This window comes from Mauremys reevesii, linkage group 14 (genome assembly GCF_016161935.1).
Source record: "Mauremys reevesii isolate NIE-2019 linkage group 14, ASM1616193v1, whole genome shotgun sequence".
Lineage (NCBI taxonomy): Eukaryota > Metazoa > Chordata > Testudines > Geoemydidae > Mauremys > Mauremys reevesii.
This window is the reverse complement of record NC_052636.1, coordinates 30,455,389-30,478,866: the sequence shown is the minus strand read 5'-3', so window position 1 is coordinate 30,478,866 and position 23,478 is coordinate 30,455,389. Positions and strand designations below refer to the sequence as shown.

Sequence of the window (23,478 nt, the reverse complement as noted above, 5' to 3'; positions counted from 1 at the left end):
TTAATTAAACAGCTGTTGCATGTCCACACTATGCCCCTTGTGTCACCAGAGCACATCCACGCTAGACTCTTGGATGGCCACAGAGAGCAGTGCACTGTGGGTAGCTGTGCAACTGGCTGCAGGGTGTTTTGGGAAGGGTTTGCAATGCCTCATGGGCCGGTACAGCATCACATGATGCAGGTTTCTCTATCCCACCGTTCCATGGGCATCTTACTAGATTGCCAGCTGCTTTTCAACTGCAGTGTGCGTGGCGGGGTAGAGACTGTGTGTGTGTGGGGAGAGGGAATGTGTGTGTGGGGAGAGGGAGTGTATCGCACACTGTCTCTATGTTCAGACAGCTGCTGCAAGCAACCAGTCCTGAGGCAGGGGGAGGGGGCACCCCCAACATCAGCCCCCGCTTCCCTCACTGGCTCAGCTCAGCACAGCAGCCTCTGTCACACGCACACACACACACACCGCTGCTGCTGAGCTCTGTGTCAGGGGTGCTGGAACAGGGGGTTTAGAGGGCCGTGGCCCCACCACTCTTAACTGGCTGTTAGGACAAATGATGGAGAGGGGAAAGGGGGAGTCTTGAGGGGGGGAGAGGCATTCTGTGGGTGTGGCCTCAGGGGGAGAGGTGGTGTGAGTGTGGGTCCTTGGGGAAGGGTTTTCATGGGAGTGCCACAGTTCAGACAATAGTGACCCCTCCACTGTAAGGAAGCTCCCGCCGCCCCTGCTCTGTGTTCGTAGCGCGGGAGAGAGCAGTGTTCTAGGGCAGTGATTTGCTCCCCGGGGCTCCACCGGGGGGCTTGGGAGGCTGCAGGGAGCCCTGGGCCCTTTAAATCACCAGCCTGGGGAAGCCGGGCTGGGCTGGCACAGCGTACCTGCTCTTGCCAGTACCCCATACTGGAATGTACCAGCTTACGTTCACTTCTGGAAGGTCCTCACGTGGATCAATAACTGGTTAAAAACCAGGAAACAAAGGGTAGGAATAAATGGACAGTTTTCAGGATGCAAACAGGTAACTAGTGGTGCCTGTACTGGGACTAGTCAACATCTTCATAAACGATCTGCTGAACAGCGAGGTGACAAAATCTGCGGATGATCCAAAACTACAGAGGATAGTTAAGTCCAAAGCAGACTGGGAGGAGCTAAAAAGAGATTTCACAAAACTAGGTGAAAGAGCAACAAAATGGCAGATGAAATTCAATGTTGATCAATGCAAAGTGATGCACAATGGCAAACATAATCCCAACTACACATATAAAACGATGGGATGTAAAATAGCTGTTCCAACTCAAGTGAGAGATCTTGGAGTCACTGTGGATAGTTCTCTGCAAACATCCGCTCAATGTGCAGTGGCAGGCAAAAAGCGAACAGAATGTTGGGAATCATTAAGAAAGGGATAGAGAATAAGAGAGGAAATCTTATAAAATCCTATAAAATCATGACTGGTGTGGGGAAAGTAAATAAGGAGTGTTACTTATTCCTTCTCATCACACAAGAACTAGGGGTCACCAAATGAAATTAATAGGCAGATCGTTTAATACAAACAAAAGGAAGTATTTTTTCACACAACACACAGTCAACCTGCGGAACTCCTTGCCAGAGGAGGTTGTGAAGGCCAAGACTATAACAGGGTTCCAAAAAAGAGCTAAATCGATTCATGGAGGACATGCTCTGAGCCAGGATGGGCAGGGATGGTGTCCCTAGTCTCTGTTTGCCAGGAGCTGGGAATAGGTGACAGGGGATGGGTCACTTGGTGATTCCCTGTTCTGTTCATTCCCTCTGGGGCACCTGGCTTTGGCCGCTATGGGAAGACAGGATACTGGGCTAGATGGACCCAGTCTGACCGTTCGTACGTCCTTATGTCCTTATGCTCCTTTCATACAGATGCCTGGGATTCTGCCTCACAATGTGTCCCTGAGGTCTCAGCCAAAATGCCCAGACAGGCAAACACTCTGGGCTCCTGAAGCCTCTGCCCCCCACCTAGTGCCCTATGGCTCATCCCTGACCCTTGCTGCTGCTCCTTGCTATAGACTGTGAAAGGAGCGGAGGCAGCGCAGGAGCCTTCTGGGGACGCAGATCTGAGGCTTTGGGAGAGACACATTGTCTGAGACATCAGAGCTCTGCAAACCCTGCAGCCACCCCTCAATCTGGGGCCTGTTCCAGCCCTGAGTCTGGGCTACCGCGATACCTCCCCCAGAGCAGGGCGCCCACAGATAACAGCCTGGAAATAGGCGTCTGACACTAACTCCTGTTCTCCCTGGCAGGGCCTCCCCTAGACCAAGTGCCTCTCCCAGGCAAGACGTGTCTTCGCTGCCCCCCCCCCATATGTTAAAATTTTGAATATCTTATTTTTCATTGCATTTGTAGCTCAGCTCATGATTTTGATGCACAATTTCGATGCATGATTTTCTCTGTCATATAAGATGATAAATTTGCAGGCTAGGTTCTGTAAACCTGTATTTATTCATGCCATATATAAGCAAATAGAACAAATGCATTTTCTTTAAGCATATAGAAACTTTTTAATTTTGACAGTAACTGAAATGTACTAACATCTAGAATGGAACTGTCACTAGCACAGGGTGGGCCGGTATTAAATAGTGTTACAGTAGGAGACAGCGTTAGGATGTTAACCCCAGGCCTTTAGTTGAAAGGTCGCTTCTCTCACCTTTCCCCCATGAACTGAAGCGCAACATTACAGAGATCCAAAGATTGGCCAATGGCATTTTAAGTGCTAAAATAGCAAGCGATGTCAGTCTCTCATTGGCCATCAGCGACTGAAGATGTGGTTTAATGAGCCGGAGCTTCAATGCGAGGGTGGCTCTGTCCACTGCCTTCCGTTGCGCTGCTGGGCCCCAAGTCCCTGGTGGCCAATATGTGACGCTGGGAGAAGAGAGTGGGGTGGCAAGTGGCGGCAGGACTTTTGCCACCAGGGTCTAGCTGCCCAACTTCCTCCTGGTACTGCTGGCCCCCCGTCGCCTTCAGGTAACCCAGGAACTAAGGCAGGAATAGGGCGGGGAAGCAAGTAAAGCCGAGCAAGGAAGGAAAAGTGAATCTTGTCTTCATGGGCCGCTCGCAATGACGTCCTTTTTCTGTGCCACAGCTGACAAAAACATCCCAGACAGAAAAGCAGGAGGCCAAAAAGAAACTGAGCACTGCTGAAGTAGTTCAGTTGGGAGCGTGCTAGACTAACAGGCTCTTCTGTCCTCCTTTGTGCACGGGTAGGATGTTTTCTGAAAGTGCAGCAGTGCCTTTAACTGCCACGAGTCCCTCATTTCAGGCTATGCAGCTGGAAAAGGCAGCATGGGCTTCTGCACCGAGTTGGCCCACCTGACCTTTCATTCTTCTCTTGCTCTTTGTCAGCAAGGGAAGAAAAAGAAGCTCCGTCAAGCTGGAGTCACAAGGGCGACGTAAGGACGACTTCCTGAGTGCCTGCTCCAGTCCTCTGCTCTGCCAGCTGACCTATTGAAGGGCTGTCACCACTTTCTCTAGGTTTGTCCATCGGTCTGTCCGAGGATGAGCAACAGCTAAGTAGATGGAGTTTCTGTAGTGTAGTGGTTATCACATTTGCCTCACACGCAAAAGGTCCCTGGTTCAAAACCAGCCAGAAACGTGCTGGCTTCCTTTTGCCAGATCCCCTAGCTGTTCAGGAAGACGCTCCTCCTTCTCCTATTGGCCTGTCCCTGGGATAACTCCAACCCCCGCATGACAGAGGGTGCTGACAGCAGTGGAGAAAGCACCTTGGCGTCAGGCTGGAGAACCTAGAGGAGTGCGGCGTGTCACCTTTTGGAGGCTTGTGGCTTGGCCTCCTCTGCCCTGGGAGGTTGGCCGGTGGAGGCCAGCTCTTCCTGCTGGCCTCCTCTGCGTGACTTGCCAAAGGAGGAAGTGAGGCAGGAATGGGGCAAAAGAGGAAAGTCGAGCTGAGGAAGGCAGGGCAGAAGCTAAGCACGTCATTGCGGCTAAGTGGGGTTAGTAGAGCGTCACCATTCGTTCTGCAAAGCCGGGGGAGGTGCGGTTGGCTGCTGGGAGGCAGAATCCTGTGCCTGCCTCTTGGCTTCCCAGGGGTGGCTCCTTGCAGCCCAGGAGAAGCGGGGTTCTGGGGGGAAGGAAAAGCAGCAATCGCGAGGCTGAGTGGGCTCCTTTCTGGCCGAGATGGTGGGTCTGGGAGTTGCCTGTAAGCCATAAGTGGACTTCGTGGAGTGAAAACCGCTGCTCCATTCTGGCTGACCTGGGGGAGCCATTAATGACTTGGGAGTGGGGGCAGGGTGCTGGCTGTGAGCAAATGGGATCCAGGAAGCCCCAGCCTACCCCTCCAGGGGCCCAGTCTTCTTCTTCTCTCCTGCCAGGGGGAGCCCAGCCTAGAGCCTGCCCAGCATGCGCTGCAGCTTGAGCATTAAGCCTTCCTGTGGCATAACCGAACTACGGCCTAGTGTAATAAGATGTAAAGTTTAGATTGTGAATTTAGCTTTAATTTCCATGGTAACTTACTTTGATCTTTTATGCCTACCACTTATAATCCTTAAAACTCCATCTTTCCGTAGTTAATAAATCTGTTTTATGAAACTGGAGTATTTTGCTTGAAGTTCTTGGGAAATCTCAGCTCCATTACAGGGCTGGTTCATGTACTATTCACAGTGAGGGAGGGGTGGACCCTGCGTAATAAACTCACTATTGTGTCCTACAGGAGGCCTGTGATATGCAGGGGGTCAGATTAGATGCTCTAATGGTCTCTTCTGGCCATAAAGTCGACTAATTTCTGAAAAACTGAGTGTAGCATTGGGAGCAGCGTCTGATGTTTCCCTGTCTAGCCGGCTTGCTGCCTAGAACGAACGCTCCTTGAGTGGGGTGATCCACAGGGAGTAGCTCAAACCTCCAAAGTGCCTGGCCAGGGGCAGGACATTGGCACAGCAAGGGAGGGGTGTGGCAGTGACATCACAAAGGCCTTTGGCAGGACCTCAGCCTATTGGTCCAAGGTGGTGGGGAGGTGGTGACCTCACAGAGAGATGCTGACATCAGCCAGGCAGGACAGGGGTGAGGGGCCAGGGAAACCTCAGAGACCCCTGTGGCTTTGCTCCAGCAAGTCTCCTTCTCCAGGTCTCTCTTTGAGGACTGAGAGAGTATTCGGGTTCACGGACGTGAGTGCCAGGAGGAACCTCTTTCGAGTTTTCTCCTTCCCTTTTAGTGATTTTACTAGAAAACAGCCGTCCCTGTTTAGAAGGTAAGAGCCTCCTGGAGGTTTGAAACCTGTTCAGTCTGGTCCATCTGGTGACAGTTGAATTCTAGGCATGGAAAACACGAGCTTAAGGAGGCAGAATTTTATTCTGCACCTGGGATTTTGTCCCTTAGAATCACTGGGGACATAAGGGTTTGTCCTTTTTGTTTCACCTCTTGCTCCATCCACTGTCTGATCCCTCTTTTCTCTTCATCTCTTGCTTCCTTTGTCCTTTCTCCTGTTCCCCTCCCAACACCAGGTTTTTTTCTCCTGCTGATAACAGCTCACATTAACTGATCACTCTTGTTATAGTGTGTGTGGCAACACCCATTTTTTCACGTTCTCTGTGTGTATATATATCTTCCTACTGTATTTTTAACTGCATGCATCCGATGAAGTGGGTTTTAGCCCACAAAAGCTTATGCTCAAATACATTTGTTAGTCTCTAAGGTGCCATATGTTCTCCTTGTTTTTTTTGCAGATAAATTAATGGAGGTTAAGTCCATTAATGGATATTAGCCAGGATGGGTAAGGAATGGTATCCCTAGCCTCTGTTCATCAGAGGATGAAGATGGATGGCAGGAGAGAGATCACTTGATCATTACCGGTTAGGTTCACTCCCTCTGGGGCACCTGGCATTGGCCACTGTTGGCAGACAGGATATGGGGTTGGATGGACCTTTGGTCTGACCCAGTATGGCCATTCTTATGTTCTTATGAAGGGAGGGGCACAGCTTTGTGATGGAGTTTCTGTAGTGTAGTGGTTATCACATTTGTCTAACACCCAAAAGGTCCCTGGTTCAAAGTCAGGCACAAACATGATGGCTTTGTTTTCTCAGCTTCTAGTGGCCTGTCCCTGCTGTTGTAGGAACAGCAGTGATTTCTATGCTCCAAAGGTCTGTTATCCTTCCCCCTCTCCCCTCACTTTTGTCTCCTCTCCCTCTCTGAATGCCTGTGAAGTGGCTTTTCCCCACCCCTCCCTCCTGCAATGCTTGTGGGATGAATGGGCTGGTTGAAGATCAGAAGAGCTTCCAGGTAGACAAGGTGTCTGGGACTCTCATTAGGCAGCACTCACACACCCAGAGCAGGGACACTGCATGGACACTGGCTGAGGTGGAGTGTGACCCACCGGATGCAGCCAAGTCATCTCCAGTCACAGGCCATGAGGAGCAGGTCCTTAAAAGGGGAAGGGGCCCTGTGCTCAGGAGTCACTCACAAGCTTGTACCTCCAGTGAATGCCCTTCACCCCGACCGCCTGGCCAGTGGTTCGCTGTGTTACATTCCATCGCGCCTCGGGAAGACTTACCTTCATCGCACCGTCCATCGCGGCGCTGGGGGACACTTACCTTGCAAAATCCTGACATCTCCAGTGCCGAGCCAGTCCTGGGAGCGTGAGTATGGGAGTGTGAGTGTGACCCCGCCTTCTTTTGAGCTTAGCTATCAATATAACAAATGTGCTGCTTTCTACCAAAGTCTGGGGGGTCATTAGTCCTCCCTACACTTAGTAGCTGGCCCAATTTTGGGTAACACCAGCGATAACCCCTACCCCTGCAGGACAGAGGGTGGTGAAATGAACAGAGAAAAAGCCTTGGCCTCAGCAGGGGAAAGCTAGAGGATCTGTGCGAGTCACCTTTTGGAGCCTTGTGGCTTGGCCTCCTCTGCCCTGGGAGGTTGGCCTACGGAGGCCGGCTCTTCCTGCTGGCCTCCTCTGCGTGACTTGCCAAAGGAGGAAGTGAGGCGGGAATGGGGGAAAAGAGGAAAGTCGAGCTGAGGAAGGCAGGGCAGAAGCTAAGCGCCTCAGTGCGGCTCAGTGGGGTTAGTAGAGCATCACCATTCGTTCTGAAAAGCCTGGGGAGGTGCGGTTTGGCTGCTGGGAGGCAGAATCCTGTGCCTGCCTCTTGGCTTCCCAGGGGTGGCTACTTGGATCCCAGGAGAGGAAGGATGGTTCTGGTGAAAGGACGACAAGCAAAGCTCTGGGAGGAGATTTGGGTGTGGGGTGCGGGCTCTGTGCTGGGGGAGGGGTGGGTGCAGGAGGGTGGTGCTTACCCCGGGCACTGCAGCTCCCAAAGTGACCGGTACACACAACCCTCCAGCAGCAGCTCCTAGGTGGGCAGGGCCAGGGGGTCTCCATGCGCCACTGCCTGCAGGCGCTGACCCCTGAGCTCCCATTGGCTGCAGTTCCTGGCCAATGGGAGCTGCAGAGTTGGTACTCAGGGTGGGGCAGCACATAGAGACACTCCCCCCGCCCCAGGGGATGCTGGGACATGCCAGCCACTTCTGGGAGCGGCACGGAGGGACGGAGGTAGAGTGGGCAGGGAGCCACCTTAGTGCTGCTGGCACATCTCTGCACACCCGTTGTGGGGGGAGGGGAGCAGAGGGCCTCCATGTGCTGCCTGGGGTAGGGGCAGAGCACGGAGCTGCCTCCCCTCCCTGGTCTATTCCAGGAGTGGGTGGGTGGGGTCTTTTGGCCTGCCAGGTGCAGCAGGTCAGACAAGATGATCACACTGCTCCCTTCTGACCTTAAAGGTTCTGAGTCTAACAGGGAGAGGGAAGTAAAGGATTTTTTTTTAAATATAAACCAAACATCATAATACCTGGATGACTCCAACTGCTCATTTTACAGTCTTGCCCCTTTCTTTGTCCCCTGTGTGTTTAATGATCTGGTAGGATGTGGGACATTGATTCTCTTATTCCCTTGATAAAGCAGTACAGTGACTGAAACTTAACCAATTCCCAGGAGAGGAAACATCACATCCCTGCATTGGCCAGGAATGGAACCCAGGTCAACTGCTTGGAAGGCAGCTATGCTCACCACTATACCACCAAGGCAGCTGGTGAAAGTCCCTGATTTTTCACACTTGGTGTCTGGTCACCCTACTGCTCAGTGTGAGGCGAATGTCTCTGTGTTCTCTGCCGTTTATGGTGGGGAGTTTCCCCACTGATAACATTTCTTGCTGGGTCGGGGAGGGGAGAGAGAAGAGGGGTTTGCTCTGTTTCATTCCTCTCCATTTTCTGTTCCTTCCCGTCCCTTCCAGGGTCCTCCCTTATAATAAAAAATAATAATAATTGGAGATATACCAATCTCCTAGAACTGGAAGGGACCTTGAAAGGTCGAGTCCAGCCCCCTGCCTTCACTAGCAGGACCAATTTTTGCTCTAGGTGGCCCCCTCAAGGATTGAGCTTACAACCCTGGGTTTAGGAAGCCAATGTTCAAACCACTGAGCTATCCCTCCCCCTTCCCATTTCAGATGGTGCAGTGACACCCTCCCCGCACCCAGGACTCTCGAGCCTCTGGAGCAGCACGATCCCATGAGATCCTCAGTGACCAAGGGTCTTTTCCAACTTCTAGGAGACCCCAGCTTGAGACTAAAGGAAGCTCTGTTCCTTTCTGGGGATCCTCTCTCCCTTCCTGGAGATCAAGATCATGAAGCCTCTGCCTTGCCTCCTGGATCTGAATTAATGTCCCATTTCCCACTATCTGTTCAAAATAAACAAGTTTCTAACCCAGGTGAGCAGAGTTAATTCAGTTCTCAGCTGGAATCCTTCACCAACATTCCTTAGGAGATACAGACTCTCTGTTGCACAAACTGACTGGGGTTCATCTCTGCATGTCCCCAATGGGGAAGGAAAGACACTGAGGGGAAAGGAAGATAGGCAGAAGGAGTCAAATTTGGGCAGTCCCCAGAGCCAGTTGATTGAGTGGCCCTGGAGTCAGCCACTGTGGCCACTGCAGAAGTCACAGAGGTTGCAGGAAGTCACAGAATCCATCACTTCCACCACCTCCATGACAGACACGGAGACAAACCCCTCCCTGCTGTGACTGCGGTTCCTGGAAGGAAAGAGAACAAGAAAGTGAAAAGAGAAAGAAAAAGAGAGATTCCCTGTCACCTCTCTCCCTGCTGCCTCCCCCCTTGTATTCTGTAACCTCATTTCACTGGTTTCCCTGTGCTGGTGCCATGGGGGTGTGTCATAGGTCTTCTCCCCCACTTGGAGCTGTTGGGTTCCAAGATGGGGACCTGCATGGACTCCTCTAAACTAAAATCCTAGTTTAGATCTGGTTCTCGCTGCCACCAGTTAAGTTTAAAGTGGGTAACACACTGCCTGTCCCCCAAACTTCCCCTGGGGAACCCAGATTCAAACCCCTTGAATCTCACCAGAGAGAGAGAGAAACAGCCAGTTCCCCTCCCCACTTCCCTCTCCAGCCTGCTCCAGAGAGATTACACCCTGAGTCAAATCCTTGACTCAACACAAAGAGGACTCACCTCTCCCTCCCTTCCCTAGTCCTGGAAAGAGATACCTTGATTCAAACTCCTTGAATCAAACAAAGAGGGATTCACTTTTCCCCCTCCCCTTCCCCTGAAAATCCAAACAAGGGAAGAAATCAATCAAGTTCTAAAAAGAAAAGATTTTATTAAAGAAAGAAAAAAAAGTACACTCTCTCTGTATTACCAGGATGCAAAAATACAGGGTCTAACTTATAAAAACTGGAGCGACTTCCCCTCCCTCCTTCTCAGAATAATCCAAGTAACAGCAAACAGAACTAAAGATATTTCTCCAGCAAACACACAATTGCAAATATAGAAAGCAACTCAAAAGACTAATCCGCCTTTTTAACTAATACTCACTATACTGGGTAGTAGGAAATAGTCCAGGAGAACTTGGAGACATGTCTGGCCTCTCTTAGATCCAAAGAGAGCATGAACACTCAAACAAAGAACACAGACAAAGCCTTCCCTCCACAGAGATTTGAAATTATCCTGTCCCTTGATTGGTCCTCTGGTCAGGTGTTCCTCAGGTTACTGAGCTTGTTAACCCTTTACAGGTAAAAGAGACTTTAACCCTTAACTATCTGTTTATGACAGGGTGACACTAGAGTTCTGGGGATTTGGGGGACTCTTCATTTCTCAACATTTCACACAAAATTTGTCTTTGGGCTGAAATTTCTCCTGTGAGGCCTCTCAGTCAGAGCTGTACCCCACCCTGTTTGCGGGGGAGAGGGGGGATGTAAATTGCAGAGCAGGCAGAGAAGTCGCCCATAAAGGGTCATATTGATCTGGTGACTGGTTCTGACCGGGGTCCCACGTCCTCTGACACAGGCTCATCACAGGTGTTCAGAGAGACAGGTAGTTGTGGGTTTTCCAGTGTCAAGTCTGAACTTTGATTCTAACAATGTGCATTGAAATATCAAGGGGATCTCCACATACCTGATCTCTTCCCCCTCCCCTTTTTTTGTATTAATTTTTATTTTGATGTGTTTGGCTTAACCGTGATCGTCTATTTCCCCACCTGTATTGCAATTTGGGGTTTATGTTTATTGTGCCTCCCTTTTGTTCATGTCATTATAATTGTAACAGCAAAGGAACCTGCAGGAGCAAAAACTGACTCAAAACTTCATTTCCCCACCATGCAGGAACATCCTACAAACAGCTCACAGAGCTGGAATCATAACACGCAAGGCCAGGGGATGGGAGATGCAGGTTTCCAAGGGTTCTGTCTTTCTCAGATGACACATTCCAGCCCCTTGTGTGCCTCCATCCTGTGTGACCTGCTGGACTTTGACACATTTATTGTCTCATTCTATAGATAATGTGATTGTAACTCAATGTGACTGAAATGAAACCACTTCCAGATGAGGAAACAACAGAAGAGAAAAGCCATTATTGCACTGGCTGGGAATCAAACCCAGATCAACTGCTTGCAAAGCACCTACACACACCACTATACCACCAATGCATCTGGCAGGAGTAGCTTTCCTGCAGGCTCTGTGTGCTGGCAAAGGGGGTGACACATGACCACAGAGTTAGTGAGCAGGGTGGATGGGCTGGAAGCTGCCTGACAGCTGGGAGCAGAGTTACCATCCCAGAGTGACTGAAAGGGGGCAAAGGTGAAAACAGATCTCACTGGGAGCTGGCCCCACACCTGCCCTGCCCCTAGGAGAGGGGAACTGAAGCTCAACTTCAATCACAGAAAAATCTTCCCTGAGAAGGAAGGGGACAGCTTGTTTTAAAGACCAGGTTTGTGTTTGTTCCTGCTACATACGGAGGGGCTGGGTAGTGCTGATTCCAACCCCCAGACTCTGGGAGGATAAGGAACAAATTCAGGCTGCCAGTGACCTGCAGGAGGGAGATGATCTTTTGACAGTGACGGATGCCTCGTCCTAAAGGCCGTTGTCTGCCCCCTTGCAGTGACTGTTTGGCACAGGAATGCAGCCCCCCCTCCTGGGTCTCTCCTGGGGAAATAATGTTTCTGTGCAAAACACCAAAGCTTTTAACAGAAAGGAAGAAAAGGAAATAGCCACATGATGGGACTAGCACATAAGGAATGAAGCACAAGATCCTTCTCCCCTGTGCATTGACTTTTAACCTTGTTTGTGGTGGTGTTGTATCCATGTTGATCCCAGGGGTCCTCTGGGGTGCCGGGCATTGGCCACTTTCGGGAGAGTGGGCTAGATGAACTGGTCTGACTCAGTGTGGCTGTTCTTATGTTCTAACTGCTGGTTATGGAAGAGACGACCTTCCAGGCTACACAGAACTGAAGAAGGGTGCTGGGTTAGCTCCACAGCTTGTCTCTTTCACCAACAGAGGTTGGTCCTCTGCAAGCTCTTACCCTCACCCACCTTGTCTCTCTTGGACTCTGAAAAGTGCTTTCTCCCCACTCCCCTTGGAGAGAAGTTAAGTTTCCCTTTGGGCAACTATCAGGCTGAAGCAATTGTATTGACTGTGACACTAGAATTGAAGATTTAATATTATAAATAAATGAGTCTAAACCTGAGGTTCTGGTTTTCACATTGGTTTTTCTAACTCCGTTCCCAATGCTCTTCTAGAAAGGCCTCCAGGACGCCTGCCCAGCCCAGCAAAAGTGGCAAGGAGAAAGCCCACACTGCTGCTCTTTCAGGTAGTTGAAGGCTGCTATCAAACCCCCCTCACTCCGTCAGTCCCCAGTCTGTGGCAGTGCATAGGATTCTTCCATCCTAAGTGCAGGACTCTGCACTTCTCCTTGTTGAACCTCCTCAGATTTCTTTTGGCCCAACCCTCCAATTTGTCTAGGTCACTCTGGACCCAAACCCTGTCCTCCAGCGCTTGGATTCTTTACATGCTTTCACAGAGCACAGAGCACATGTTCCATGATTTCATAGGGCAGAGTTTTGTGCTATCGGGTGCTTTCCCTGTGTGAACTTGACAGGTGGATCAACATAGAGACACATTGTGACCCTTCTCAGGGTGCTAAGGGCTGTGAGTCTCCTTGTTGTCACCTGCCACAAGTAAGAGGGAGTTTTGCATTTGGCAGCTGGATGTTAGTGACCAAACTCACCAGCCTGCTGGAACTCAAGGACCCTCCTCTGAGCTACAGCAGCCACCTTAACCCTTGAGTTCCTTCAATGTGTCCCCTCTGGGGTCCAGCCTGATCACCAGATACTCGGTGAAATCCCAGATCCTCTCTTCCCCAAGTATCCCAGGTTACTAGTTTTACTGTGGACCATTGCTACTGTATTTCACACAGCACCTGAGTACAGTTATCGAACAAGCAAAACATTTATTTAACAACGGAGAGAGATTTAAACAAACAAACGTGAGTGATGGAAACCAACTGTTACCACTAAACAAAGGCAGAAAGTGATAGAATAGAAAGGCCAGCACAAAAAAACAGAGAGAGGAACAACAAGATACTAAAAGGACAATGGTTGGAACTCTCCATTTCTCTCAATCTTTGGATTGATGGGTACTAGAGCTGTAGCAACAGTTGAGGAACCAGGGTAAATGAAATCAAATTAACTTTTCAAGATTAGCCATCATTTCCTGTATGACTAACAAAACACAAAACCAAGACAACTTTCAGTTTTCCAAAATCATTCAGATTATCACACAGTCTCTTACTCTTTAACCAATAACTTCACCTATAATTTCATTTTAATTGGTAACTTTAGCAAAGGGTCATTGTCTTAAATTCTTCAATAAATCTGAGCTACATCCTACCAAATGAACTAATATCCAATTGGGTGACCAAACAGCCTTCAGGAAAGATAGAAACCCACATCACAGAGAGACAATACATGACAAAGAAAGTGTCAAGTGAAATTCCAGAGCAGGTTACATCTGATTATTCAGAATCGGGACAAGAGAGTCTCCCATCACATTCTCCTCTGATCCATTCAAACCTGCTTCACTCATCCCTGTCTCCATAGTCAGTTATGTTATTTACAAATTTTTTAGTATCGTAGCATCCCCATAATGAGGGAAAAACAGCCCTCTTGCCAGAAGTGGCTTTACAATAGATGGAACCTGGGATTTAAATTCTAAATGATCACACTGTATTTGGGATCCATTTGAATTCCCCTCCCAGGACTTTGACACTTTCATCTCCAGTCATAGCGACTCTGATATAGGATTAAAGAAGTCAAAACATCATCTGCAAGCACAGACAACGGAGAATGCTTCATCACATGACACTTTGAGAAGTGGATGGATAGAATGTGATGAAGATAAACTCTGCCTGGCTCAGGCAAAAGGTAACAGTTCTGCAGTGATGGGGAAGGAGGGAATCTCTGAGTCACCCCATCTCCTTCCAGGGCCTCTCCCCTGTGTGGATTGTCTGATGTTGAGAAAGGTTTGAGCTGCTAGTGAAGCATTTCCCACACTCATGGCATTCAAAGGGCCTCTCCCCCGTGTGGATTCGCTGATGTTTAGAAAGGTCTGAGCTGCTAGAGAAGCATTTCCCACACTCACGGCATTCAAAGGACCTCTCCCCTGTGTGGATTCTCTGATGTTGAGAAAGGTTTGAGCTGCTAGTGAAGCATTTCCCACACTCACGGCATTCATAGGTCCTCTCCTCTGTGGAGTGTTTGATGCCTAATACGGTGCGAACTGCGATTGAAGGTTTTCCCACACTCAGTGCATTCATAGGGCCTGTCCCGTGTGGATTCTCTGATGTATAGAAAGGGCTGAGCTGTGAGAGAAGGTTTTTCCACACTCCCTGCATGTATTTTTTCTCTTTCGCCTGAGAATATCCTGCTGTGTTGTGGTTTCCATGAGGACCTTCTGAGTTCCCCAACAGGAAATAAATTTATCCACTTTCTTCCCTGGCTGGTTTCCTTGATCTGTTTTTGGTCTGTGCTGAATCTCCCAGGAGTTTCCCTGCTCATGACTCCTGGACACATTCCTTTTTGATCTTTGAGATAATGCTCTGTTTTTACCCACTGGCTCAACATTTTCAGGCTGAGAATTCTGCTCCTCTTTCTCACATGCCATTGCATCACCTGCTGTGACAGAGACAGAAACCTCAAACAGGGATGGAAAGGGGAAGACCAAACAAAAACAAGTGCTGAAGACAGGTCAAATAAAAATCAGGAGCTGAACTCCCCCAAACTCTTCCCGCAAATAGGAGAGAGGAGGGGGATGAATTCAGCCTTCACATCCCATCCAAATACGCAGGGGGAAGGGAGGAAGCTACTGCCTGGTGTCTGCTAGGATCTATAGGAAGCCATGAACTATATTTACCCTGAGGATATGACCCCTGCTAGGGACAATAATGAACCGAGAGACCTCCCCAAGGGCTTTGTTGGGCATCCCAGATGTTTCCTTCAGGCACTTACAGATTCTGAGGTGGTTTAATGTTTCCTCACCTGTGCAGGTAGCTCTCAGGATCTCTCTTTCCTCTGAACCCTGGAGGTCTAGGACCCATGGCTCTTCCCCTTGTTCCAGATGGGAGATCACATCACGTTGGAAAACTAGAAACCCTGCTCAGATGAAAGAAAACAAAGGAGTTCAGTTGATTTCATAAGACTTGGTCATAAAAAAACATTCTATTAATTTAACTTCAGTGCTTAGTGTGACCTGGTGGGCCAGGGGCAGTTCTCACTGAAAATCCCAAAGTTAGGGCAGGCTGAAAAAGGGAGAGCGGATGCTCCCAAAATTGCTGGTTAACATTGAAGTTAAACTCACTGACCAGTCACCAACTGTGCTTCTGATCCCCCACATGGGTTATCGAGAAGCTGAAAAGAGAAATCACGCAGCCCCCATTATTGCATCCCAGTTCTCTGACTCCTAATCAGCAGCGAGGTCCAGTACAGTGAGAGGTTATTTAAAAACTCTGCTCACATAAACAAAGTGTTCCTCTGACCCCAAAGGGTCACCCACATCACCAGGTCAGTATAGGTTTGGATATTACCCAAAATTCCATCCTTCCAGACAATCCTTTAGCATCTAAACTAAAGGTTTAAACAAAAGAAAGACAGAAAGAAGTTGACTGTAAAAGCAGTCAGATACATTCCAAAATGGATATCTCAGGTTCTTAGCAGTATTGCTGAGTTGCTGTCTTGAAAGTCCGTCTGGAACACACCCATAGCTTGGATGGGTCATTCAGTCCTTTGTTCAAGGCTTCAGTTTGTAGAGAAGTTGCTCCAGAGATAGGAAGGGGGATTGAAGACAAATGGAGATGATGCAGCTGCCCTTTATATTCCTTTTGCCATGTGGCCTGTACTTCCTGTGTCCCAAACACAAGATTCACAGCACGTGGCATGGAAAAGCCTTGAAGTTCTCATTGAACAGGCATACCCCGGCATGTCTTGCAGACTCAATAGGTGTATCCCCTTGGTCCTTTCCATGGGCTCATTGTACAGCTGATGATCGTCAATGGGTCATCAAACAGGCTAGGCAGTGTTGATCCCAATATGTCTGGGGGTGTCACCCAGAAACACTGCACAAGTCTGGAAATACAGATATACCCTACATATCTATAACTCACAATACAAAGGTGATACAAACATAGAAATAATATTATCATACTTGGCAAATCATAACATTTTTACTGGCATATCTAGCACAATTCATTGCAATTTTATCAGATTATATTATTAGTTTATTATTAATACCAAAGTGTCTCACAATTCCATACAGTGTCACACTTCGTAAAACAGTGAATTCCCAGGACCAGTTCCCCAGGGCCTTGAAGATGCCGAACACTATGCTTATAAGGGACTGAAATACACACATATCTGCTGGGAACACACACACAGACACTGTGTCAGTCTATACCCCTGTGCTCACTCTTCTAGCCACCTCCTCGAAGGCCACTGGCCCCTGAAAGAGCAAGAGTCCAACACTCAGGACCTCTTTCCCCACTCACAACCCCACTATTTGTGGCAGAGAGGAGCCAATCAAATGGAAGCTCTGGGTGGATCGCAGTCAACAGAGTCCCACCCCGACCCCGCTCAGCGTATCCAGCAAATACCAGGGTGAGGGGACGAAGAGAGAGCCCCTTGTCTCTCCCAGCAGATCCATCACACACCTACTAGCCACTGACCGATACAGGAGATGGAGCCCCTAGCAGGGTCCAGGGAGAGCTCCCTGGTAGGAAGCCCAATAGTCTCCTCCTTGTGAGAAGTGGGATATGAAGGGAGAGGCAGCTCCAATAAGCCTGACTCATGGGTGCCCCCTTCATATCTCACAGCAGCCACTGGTTAATGAGGTCAGGCTCCAGCACTGGGAGTCTGGTCAGTTTGACTAGCTCCATGTAGGTGGGCTATTTTCTTTCTTCACAAATTAGGGCATTTCCACCTCCGAACCTCCTGGATCTGTTCCTAGAATCTAGGCCACTTATTAAATAACTCCCAGCGGGTTTGCCACACCCTGGCCTCCTCCTTTCTCCACCCTGTGCATTTCCTGCCCCGCTCCAACCTCCAAACCAGACTGTGCAAACCCTCCCATCTCCGGTGTATTTGCTCTCCCTCTCCTCCAGCAGGAACCCACCAGCAAGCCCCGGATAATCTCTACCTGAGTTGGCTCCACTGCAGCCATTTCTCTTCCCTGTCCCACGCCAGGCTGGGATGAGCTGGAGGAAAACATGGATGTCATTCTGCAGCCTGTCTGGGGGAGAAGGGCAGTTGTGAGCGTCTCACAACCGGTTTTAGTTAACTTCACATCAGAATTCCCCCAGACCCCTTCCCTGCAGAAAGACACCCTAGATCCTGCCATGCTGGTAAATGCTCAATCTGTTTATTACAATGTAGACCTGGCCCCTGCTGCCAGGCTAAGCCCACAGAGACATTTTTAATCTCCCTTCTCCCTCCCCTCACCCCATAACGAAATCTGTGAACAGAAGGCTAGAAAAGAGCAGAACCAAAGGAGTCACTGTGGGGGATTCCCTCAGACACTGACCCCACGGCAGCCACACCCCAGCAGGGGGAATATGGAGTCAGGAACTGGCTTTTCCTCTGTCTGATCCTTGATTTGTTCACTGGAAAGTGGTTCTGCCCAGGGATGCAGCAATACATGTGTCTGGGTGGAAATCTCTCCCCCCTCATTTCTCCCACTGCCCCTTTCAGTCTCTCCTTCCCCTGTCCTCTCTCCCTGCCCCTCTGGCTGGGAAAGTCCCATTCCTGGGGCTTTGCTCTCCCAGGGCTGGATTTTCTCCTGGCAATTGCTACTGGGAGGAAAAATGAGGAGGGGCTGTTTGTGCAGAGTCACTTTCTTGCCAGACCCGAAGACTTTCCCTGAGGTCTTTCAGTTACCTGGAGACTTGGCTCAGAATTTAGTATTAACAGGGCCCAGGGCTGCCCTAGGGGGCTAGGACCAGCTGGAGAAAGTCATCCCCTGGGCCAGGCAGAGAAGCAACTTTAATTCAGGTCACTTCCCAGCACAGAACCCCGCTTGGGGAGCAACAGCTGCTAAGCCTGATCTGCCAGATCACAATGGAGGCTGCAGCGTCTGACCCAGGAAGCTGAACCCCAGTATCCTGAGCAGAGAGGGACAGAGCGTTTGAGCAGCTTCCCTCCTTTAGCCCTCTGGGGAGAGCAGCTAATGAGCCCCTCCTCACAGGGAGAATTGCTGATCTCATTTGCCCCACTGTCCGTCCGGAGTCACTCCTTGTCTTTCCATACAGTGACTGTGGATTAACATTGGTCTCAATGAAACCAGAGTTCAGAAAGAATGAGTCCAGAACGCTGTGGAAGAGACCATTGTGTGGCAGTGCTGACCCCGCTCCCACCTCCCTCATCCCCCAGATCCAGGACAAGGACTGGACAATCTAGGACAATGGAACTGGAAGTTCCTGCAGTTTTCAAGAGGGGAGAAAAGCAAAAATCTGTGATTTCACCTCACAGTGTTTGATAAGTGGCTAGAAAGTTATCACGGTGACTGGGCCTGGCCGGGGAATGTCGGGCAGTGCTTGGAGCCAGGATACTGGCATAAGCTAATCAGAGAGAAGAAGAGAGGAGCAGCTCCCAGAGACCCAGACAGCCCCCCCCCCCAGATATTCCCTGGGACCCAGCCCCCAGAGTCCCTGGCCAGGAACCTCAGATACCCCTCAGAGCCCCACCGGCCAGACAACCCCCACCAGACCTTCATTGTCAGGCTGGGAATCCCAAAGGGTTCCACCCACCAAGAGACCCCACCAGCCAGAGGCCCCCCAAGGGACCCCCACTGGAACTCAGTCCTCACTGCCTGCCTAGGATCCCCGCCCTCCAGCAGGATCTGCCCTGCCCTTTGCCTGGCACCCCCTCCTCCCCCCTGCGGGATCCCCTGGTGCTTTACAGGGGCACCCCCTGGCCTAGCGCCGGGGATTCTCCCACACACACTCTGTGCACTGGGCACGGCAGCGATCCCAGGAGTCTGCGGGGGAAGCCCAGACAGAGCCCCTGGCACAGCACCAGGCCCCCTCTAACCCCTGTCCCGCCTCCCAAGAGACGCCCACCCCGGCTGTTCTGCAGCCACCAGGCCCCCAGCGATACCCACCTCCAGGACCCACAGCCTCAGGGCTGGGCACATCACACCCACCCCCTGAAACCCCAAATCTCCAGAACCCCCCAACCTCACTAGGGTCCCCTGCCCAGCCACCCAGAGGCCCCCACCACAATCCCCTTCAGCTGCTATCTCCCACACAGCCCCACCCCCACCCAGCAACACTGTTACCTCACAGTGCCTGAGAAGTGGATAGAAAGTGACCACCGCCCCCTGCTGGCCAGTCACACAGGCAGAGGGAGCCCTGGGGGATGTCTCTTGAACTGGAGTATGGAAAACCTGGAGGGACAAAATAGGTAAGAAATTTCCATGGCCTGTCACTAGCAAATAATGGCCACCATGGATCCACCCCAGAGGTGGCTGCATCTTTGCACTGTGGGAAGCAACCCCTCACAGAGGCCATTTGCCATGGGGTTTGCGATACTTCTCAACTCACACTGCGTATTTGATAACACAAGAGAAAAACACCAAGATCTGAGGGGATTGTATATTGCTGTTAACAAACTAGTGGAAAAGGGGGACTGTTGGACTGGATTTTATACGACTGTCCAATACGTAAACACAAAGTAATGGATCCCCCACCCCCACCATTGCCATGGGCAGCAGGGAGCCCTTTGAGGAGCTGATTAAAAGGGCAAGGGAGGGGGAGCTGAAAGGTCCCTGGATAAAGGAAGGGGGCAGCAGTGGGGGACGGGCAGGTGACTGGCAACTGATGGTTGGGGGCAACTGTGTTGGTAGTTAGGGGGCAACAACTAGGATTGGGAAACGGGGGTCTGGGCAGTCCCCATGGGGGACACGTGCGCCTCCCTTCCCTGCCCTGGCAGAGAACCGGCATCTCCTAGAAGATCAGGGCTGGAAGGGACCTCAGGAGGTGTCTAGCCCAACCCCCTGCTCAAAGCAGGGCCAATCCCCAACTAAATCCCCAAATGGCCCCCGCAAGGGCTCAGCTCCCAGCCCTGGGTTTAGCAGGCCAGTGCTCCAACCACTGAGCCATCCCATCCCCACTCCAGGGGCAGCCATGTGCTGGGGAATGACTCAGGGCAACAATTTCCCACCTAAACAAGGACAAATCGCTGCAGATCAAACGGGTGGGAAAATGCCCCTCACTAGAGAAGATTTTAAACTGACGTTTGAGACTCATGGGGAGAACGGGGGAAATCGGGGGAGATGGGAGAGCTGATCATTGGAGGTGATGGGGGGGAATCGCCCCAGATTTTATAGCCCCATGTGAGATACTGAGAGAGAAAAGGGGCAGAACTAGAGAGAATTTGTATCGGGGGCGAGAGGCAAGTGGCACAAACAGGGACAGGATCCAATTAACTCACCTCCCCCCTTCGCCCGCCCGCCACTTCCCCCCCCCGGGAATTTCCTGGCTGCCCAGAGACAGTTCAACCCCCCCCCACCGCGTCCCACTGACCTTCCCCTCCCCACAACTCCAGCTTCTCCCCTCCCTGCCTGACACCCCCATCTCCCCACACCACAGGATCCCCGCCAGGCCCCAGTCTCTGCCCCCAAATCCCACTGGGGCTGAGGCAGCTCTGAGGCTTCTCCCAGGTTCCCGGGGCAGAGTCACTTTCCTGCCCAGCCCCAGTGCCCCCGGGGTCTCTCACTCCCGGGGCTCCGGGAGGGAGGCTGGACACCAGGGATGCAGGACGGCAGGAATGGGGTGACAGGCCTCCTGTTCCTCAGTCTCACGGCGGGACCCAGGGGCTCGTCACTCTCCGGCTCGGGAGCACTGGGAAGACCCGACCGTGGAGGGGCCGTCGCTGGGGGGGGACGGCGCCGCGCAGGCGCTGAGCACGTCCTTATATCACTTCTGTGGCGGGAAAAGTGCTGAGGAGATGGAACGCTGAGGGCTGGTTTTGGCGGGAAAAACCGGTTTGGACTGGTTTGAGCCTGTGTCCTGATGGTAAACAAGTCCCCTCTCAGAGATGGAGTCCAGGGGTCAATAGTTCATATGCTCCAGATTGGATCTTATTTTAAAGCCAGTGATTTACTTCATAAACATCTTATTAACCAACTAATGGAACCTATTGAACAGTTTATACTTCTCACACCTAACACTGAGATAAAAAAAAACAACACAGACAAACCTTATCGGTAACAGCTAATGTCCTAGCTGGGAAATCAGCAGCGGTTTGTAGCAGGGGGAGCGCACAGACTGAATGTGGATGACCCGACCCCAGCCCCCAGCCCCACATAGCAGTGGGGCTTGGCACTCTCTGTGCATTGGTGTGGTGGCTGAGTGGTTCACCAAGCAGTGACAATCCAAGGAGGTTCCCTGAGTCAGTCTCACTTCTGAGGAGATTCTGCACCAAAAAAATTCTGTGCACAATATTTTAAAATTCTGCAAATTTTATTTGTCAATAAATACACATGGAGGCTCCAGCATGGCAGTGGGGAGCACAGGCTGCTGGATGCACAGAGGTGGGAGCAGCAAAGAATCCTGTGGCACCTTATATACTAACTGACGTTTTGCAGCATGAGCTTTCGTGGGTGAATACCCACTTCGTCGGATGCAAGAGGTGGGAGATCACCCTGCAGCCCCCCTCTCCCATCCAGTGAAACAGACTTGGTGGTGTTGGTGCCACTAGGCCTGAGTAAACCAAAGTTGTGACTTTGGGCCTGAAGTGAACCAAAGTTCTTACATGCTGTGAACTTTAACCAGCCTAAGATGCTAACAGACTGCAAGCAAAATGTGTAGCTGTCAGCAATCTCCGCTTGCAAATGTAGGAGTTTGAAACAGCAGAAGCGGCGGGGAGGAGGGGGAGAGGGGGAAGGAAAATCTGTATGCGTTTGTTCTGTCAAGGCCAGAGATAAGCTTGTGGATGAGACCTTTTCTAACACGCTGAAATGTAATGCCTAATGTAGCTGCTGCTGGGAAGGGAGGGGTGAGGGGGAAGACCGAACAAAAGGCTTACACAAATAAGGGGGGTATAAATGTTGGGACCCCGCCTGTGAGCGGGCGTACAGGATTTGAGAATGCTTTTCTCCCTGGCACCTTTATTTGGGCTCAAATAAACCTGGTTTTGCTTCTCCACCCTGGTGTGATAATTAGTGCGACGCACACCGGGCAACGAACCCTGCTGTTGCTCCGCCTCGGGCTCTTTGAGCCGGCAACAGTTTTGGCGTCCCTGGGTGGGCTCGAGGCAAAATTGTGCCTTGCCCGGACTCCTCCAATGGCCAGTGGACGAAGGTCACAGCCAATGCCCAGCGCGCACCGGTGCCTTTACCGGGGGCCTTGGCAGAGACGCGTCAGGCTGACCTTGGAGGACACAACGGTGCAACGCGCTCAGATAGTGGAGAAGCAGCTGCGGGCGACGGTGAGGAACCGGTCCTGTGGATAAGGTAGGAACAGTCCAGTGCTGTTAACCTTTTGTTTGCCTGTTAAGACCTGGGGACGCCCAGTGTCTTCCCATAGGTATGGGGCAGGAACAGAGTACAGGCAGGGTATGGTGTACACCCTTAGAATGCATTCTGATGAATTGGAGAGTGTTTGAATCAGATCCATTGACTAAAAGTAAACTGAAAAGATTTTGTACAGTAGACTGGCCTCAGTATCAGTTAGAGAGCCAGGAAAGGTGGCCACCAGAAGGATCACTTAATTACAGCATGATCCTTCAACTACTTCTGTTTTGTCAGCGAATGGGTAGCTTCTGAAGCTGTTTGTATGTAGAGCTCTTGTAAAAATCCCTCATCATATGCCCCAGAGCTGCACTGGGAGGAGAACTGTTCGTGGGAATGTCTGTCTCTGCTGGGCTCATGCCATTTGAATTTATTGACTGTGCAGCAAGATAAGATGCATCGTGGCAATAGGAAACAATGGCCTTGGTGTGTGTGTGTGTGTGTATACCTGTGTGAGTGTTCGTTACTGGAAGACTCCCAGATTGCCCTGTGAAGCGATTGCTAATGATCAGGAGTAGTCTAACGCAAGCCCAGTAACTAGTGGATCTTTAGGAGATCCGACCCACGGTGGGCTGACTCAGCCTGGCATCGTCCGCGAGGAAGCTGCCTGGGTCTAGGAATGTGTGAACCCATCTTCCCTCCCCCCCTTCCTTTCCGTGTGGGCTACTGACAATCTGATCATCTCATTGGATGCAATTAGAGTATACGGCGCTGTGTCTCCCAGAGACTAGCCGACGCTCTTTGCTGAAAGGGGATGTAGGAGAGTCAGTCATCCTTGTTAGTCTCCCCTGTGTGACTGTTCTGTAGGGAGAGATTCTTAGTTTATGAGCCGCTAGCGCGGACAGGGTACCCTCTCTGTGTGTGTAAGTGGAAAATGGGTAAGAGACAGTCTAAAAATTCTACCTCACCCCCTAAGGGTACCCCAGCATGTTCCATGTACGTACATTATGGTCCTAAAACCTGCAGGTATTTAGAGAAGTGGAATCTTCACATGTGTAAAAATCCATCTAAACAGTGCCCATTAGAAGGTATCTTCAATCTAGATAAGATCATATATCTCAGAGGAGCTTTTAATCACAAAGAAAAGCCTCTGACACAGTGTGAGCAATTTGTCTAGGAACGGGTTAATTTGAAACTCGGC

General features: G+C 50.7%; 1 non-coding gene across 1 annotated transcript; it reads left to right on the top strand.

The window, feature by feature from the left end:
- The first annotated feature begins 3,528 nt into the window (after nucleotides 1-3,528).
- Nucleotides 3,529-3,601, top strand: TRNAV-CAC. Its single transcript has one exon. It is a non-coding gene; the product is annotated as a tRNA-Val (tRNA).
- The last annotated feature ends 19,877 nt before the right edge of the window (nucleotides 3,602-23,478 follow it).